The 5,000-nt window shown below is 42.4% G+C and overlaps 1 protein-coding gene across 1 annotated transcript in view; it reads right to left on the bottom strand.

Annotated features, from left to right (window-relative positions):
* The window catches only part of spata17 (spermatogenesis associated 17), an 11,027-nt gene that overhangs the window by 167 nt on the left and 5,860 nt on the right, over nucleotides 1-5,000 (bottom strand). The gene's annotated exons all lie outside the window — the stretch shown is intronic.

Here is a 5,000-nt window from a genome sequence, read left to right as displayed (position 1 = left end):
AGCGATGTTAAGAGTTTAGACCGCGAGAGATTAAAACAGACTCAGGTAAATGCTGAAAGTGTGTATGTGTGTGTGTGTGTGGTGGAGTTGAGGGGTGCACCTCAGGCCCGGTCAGCCTTTATGAGCGTCCTTCTTTGTCTTTGAGCGGGCAGACACTCACCCGGACATCCAGCACCCGACCAGAATAGCCACGGAACAGCGGTGCATAAAGAGGAGGCATAAACAAAGAACACACACTTGATCATTAAGACAGGCCGTGCCATGCAGCCATGTTCCACTATGGGTGCATGAGGATCGTTTCTCTACATGGTGGGGAAGGTTTAGGTCGTCAGCATCTATGAGGGGAAAGATTCTTTCAAAGCATTTGCTTTATTCTATTGCGGTTCTACTGTTTAGGTCCACATAGAACGTAGGCTTAGGGACAATGCTTAACTTGAAAACACAACTTACACAGACACACACACACGCACACACGCACGCACGCACGCACACACACACACACACACACACACACACACACACACACACACACACACACACACACACTCACATTTTTTATAAATATCAGCTCTTATGAAAGATTTCATGACAGTAATTTTCTGCTTGGATTTAATAAAACCGGCAACAGTTGAAGTGAAGAGAGAGAGAGAGAGAGAGAGAGAGAGAGAGAGAGAGAGAGAGAGAGAGAGAGAGAGAGAGAGGGGGGGGGGTGGGGGGGGGTGGGGGGAGATGCATTGTGTGTGTCTCATTGTGTAACTAAATCCTGCAGTGATTATTTAATCCAGCCAAGGTCAGAGCAGTGATGGCTGGTACAGCAGCGAGCAGCTGTGTCACATTGTTCCTACACGTTTATGCTGATTAATTACTCTGCAATTACAATAAAGAGCAGCAGTAAAAATGCACTAATACAATATTAAAAGTCCTCCGTTGTTTGTTTTGATAGGGCGACTGTGATTGAATTATTTGCGGTACATCGAGTCTCACACAACTACATTTAGATGATCGCTGTTGACTCCATCTTTAAACCAATACGGCTTCACTATGCAATTATTTTAATGTCATGTCATGACTAAAAAACCCTCACTCTATAATGAGATCAACACAGGCACACAACAGATGACTGCTTACAACGCTGTGCTTATATTTATAATCATGCACAACGTGTAACGCTAATGCTTTTGGAAACCTTTATTGTTAGTGTATTTTAAATAATCTAATTCCATGTTTAACACATCATATTACATTGCATTGTTGCATGACTTGCAACAAAATTAAACAGGAATGCAACACATAAATGTTGTAAATATCCATTAATCTAAATATCCATAATCCTGCCAAGTCTACATAACAGTACAATTTAAAAAATATATATTATAAAAATATACAAATAAAAGACACATTTAAATTGCCTTCCATTAAAACAGTTGCATCCAATGGTGGTTCCCTCGCTTGGTAAAGAACAATTGCATTTATTTGTATTGTTTTAATTGGTTGAAAATCATTAATATACTTTAAACATTATAGTATTAATCGCAAATTATATTTGAACAATTTTAAGTGTGTAATCTAATTCCTCAGCCTATATATTCTAAAAGACAATCAGACCACATTAAATATGTAACCTTGTGTCTGCATGTACCGCCAGTGAGAAAGGTAAAAACAATTAGAAAACAATGAACATAATTAGAACCCATAAAACAAAAGAGAGACCAATTAATGATTCACCAGCGACCTGGTGGGTATTCTGAGCAGAGAGATGCTTCCACCCAGGCTGTCTCTGCGTAGATCATCTAACTACACCTGCACAAGCATGAAAAGGTAACCTTGACATTGAAGCTGTATCCCAGTGTAGTTGTTTTCTATGTTTATGCGCATTTCACCAGAGAGACTCGCCTGGCCAGAAAGGAAAACTACAGAGAATAAAAAGTTACCTTTGTGAAACATAGGGCATGGTACTGAATAATACTTTCTTAAGTTACACATGCACTATTTATTTCCAACACAATGATTGACGTGTCGAAATTCATATTTCAATCAATGAATTATGTTTAATATTCAAGGAATAATTTATAAGTAAATAACTCAAAATTAGACACATTTATTGTGTTTGCATTGAATTGATTTACGTCAAACTGTCAGTACATTTTAGGTACATTACAATGCAGCATTAAATGATAATAGCAAAGGAGGAGCCCCATGAGGACCGGTGGACCCTAAACCCCCTCTGGAGCTCCTTCTCTAACGAGGGCTCTGGACGAGGGCTCTGGTGTGCAGACAGAAAGGCACCCGGACACTCTGCGTCCTTCCTGCCCTAGCAGCTCCCTGGTCCCACGAACCCTGCAACCCGCCCTCTGCCCTCCACAGCTCTGGTTGGCAGGAGGGTAGCATGTGGCATGTAGCATGTAGCATGTAGCATGTAGCATGTAGAATATAGCATGGAGCGTGTAGCATGTAGCATGTAGCATATAGCATGTAGCATATAGAATGTAGCATGGCGCCTGGAGCATGTAGCAAGTAGCATGTAGCAACGAGCATGTAGAATGTAACATGGAACATGGAGCCTTGAGCATGTAGGATAGAGCCTGGAGGATGGCGCCTGGTGCATGGGGCCTGGAACATGGAGCATGGAGCCTGGCCCTCACGCGCTGCCCGTGTAGGGCCTCGCGCAGACAGGGGAAGTGACACCTTGCTCCAGGACACTTCAACAATGACGGTCACCCAAAGCTCAGGACTCGTTTATTATGTCCAACCCAAAGATGGCAGTTTTTAACCGAACAATAGTTTTATTTTAGTTTAGTGTATGAAGAGCAATATTTGTATTATTGTAACACATTTTTTATATAAAAAAAGATTAGCAACTTAAACGAAAATTGTGCAATATAAAATCGAAATATTTGTTGTATTTTTGTTCAGTTGTGTTGTTAAATTACCAATGCTAGTGGATGACAATGAGACGAAGTCCCCATATCTTGTAAGAGCATGTCTCCCTTCAAAGTAAAGGTTTCGGTTATCCAATAAAATAATAAAACCGATAATAATAAAATCCATAAAACTTAAAAAATGTTATTTTATTCTTAAAAATACACTTTTGTTAACAACAATATAGTGTTGAAGATTGTGTTTCTTATTGGATTTATGTGATGCCATCAAAATTTTCATGGTCTAAGCCGGAGTTGTCTTAAAAACAAAGAACCTCATTAAAAATAATAATTTGTTAAATTAGTAATTAATATTTGGATGAAGATTTTTGTGTCACTAATAGATGTAGTTTGGATGGAATTTCAAATTGATTCAATCAATAAAAATCTTTGATCGTGTTTGAACGGATCAATAATTAGTAAATCATGAAAAATATGTATGATTGTATTGAACTCATTTTTTTCAGTTTTATTAGATTATAAAGATAATTGTATATATATATATAGATAATTATACATCGAATGTAAGCAATTAAAGATACACACTTCCAGGCAGGAAGGCATTTGATGACACATCTCACACACACACACACACACACACACACACACACACACACACACACACAAACACACACACACACACACACACACACACACACACACACACACACACACACACACACACAAACACACACACACAAATGCACTCTCTCTCTCTGTCTCTGTCTCTCCCTCTCTCCGTCTCTCTTCCACTCTCTTTAATCTTTATTTTCTTTCCGCTGACTTTGTTGGCTAAACTCTAGTTGGTAAACAGGTGAATCCATTACAGCGGATGACTTTTAGGGGCATATTCAACCGTATTAGCCTCAGTGCTGCCTGGTGGTGGGAAGCTGCCCTCTGTACACTTAGTGCTCCGCCCAATCGAATACAGCCGAGCCGCAGTCCCACACGCCGACGGTTGTTCTCTGATTGCATTCTGCTGTCTGCCCGCGCAATTACACCCAATTTAATAAAACCACTTAGAGGGCAGGGGGGACCCCGAAGAGAGAGTTATAGCGAGAGAGAGAGAGAGAGAGAGAGAGAGAGAGACAGAGAGAGAGAGAGAGAGAGAGAGAGAGGGAGAGAGAGAGAGAGGGAGGGAGAGAGAGAGAGAGAGAGAGAGAGAGAGAGAGAGAGAGAGAGAGAGAGAGAGAGAGAGAGAGAGAGAGAAAGTTACACCGTGAAGGAGAAACAGAGAGAGGGAAAGAGTTGGGGAGAGGGAGAGAGAGACAGAGAGAAATAGAGTCATAGCGAGAGAGAGAGAGAGAGAGAGAGAGAGAGAGAGAGAGAGAGAGAGAGAGAGAGAGAGAGGGAGAGAGAGAGAGAGAGAGGGAGAGAGAGAGAGAGAGAGAGAGAGAGAGAGAGAGAGAGAGAGAGAGAGAGAGAGAGAAAGTTACACCGTGAAGGAGAAACAGAGAGAGGGAAAGAGTTGGGGAGAGGGAGAGAGAGAGAAATAGAGTCATAGCGAGAGAGAGAGAGAGAGAGAGAGAGAGAGAGAGACAGAGAGAGAGAGAGAGAGAGAGAGAGAGAGAGAGAGAGAGAGAGAGAGACAGAGAAGACAGAGACAGAGACAGAGACAGAGAGATAGTTGGGGCTAGACAGTGGAAGACGCAGTTAGAGTAACACGAGCAGGGAGACGAGAGACGGAGGAACAGGAGGGGAGACAGAGATATGACTTTGCCGAGGCCCGTGTGTTCATTTAGCCTCCGCCTACTCCCTGATTCAATTCCCCGCCTTTAAACGCGTCACATTACAACCCGGCCTCACCTAATGCTTTAACACATCCCTTTAAGAGGCCTTAATCAGGTGAGATGGATACACACACACCCGTTAAAGAAACCACACGCACACTTAAAAACAGAGCTCATCCACACAGGCCCGTCGCCGCACACACGCTGATTAGCCTAGCCGCGGTGCTAGCCACCCAGGCTAAGCCACCAGGTGGATAATGTGCTGCTTTAGCGCCTTAATTACGCCATAATCTGTTCAGCGGCTCAACCCCCGCTCAGGAGGACACAGAGAGGGGGAGGGGGGTGAAGGGGG

This window comes from Gadus morhua, chromosome 14 (assembly GCF_902167405.1).
Source record: "Gadus morhua chromosome 14, gadMor3.0, whole genome shotgun sequence".
NCBI classification, from domain to species: Eukaryota; Metazoa; Chordata; class Actinopteri; order Gadiformes; family Gadidae; genus Gadus; species Gadus morhua.
The sequence above is the reverse complement of the archived record's forward strand: the minus strand, read 5'-3'. Positions and strand labels throughout refer to the sequence as shown.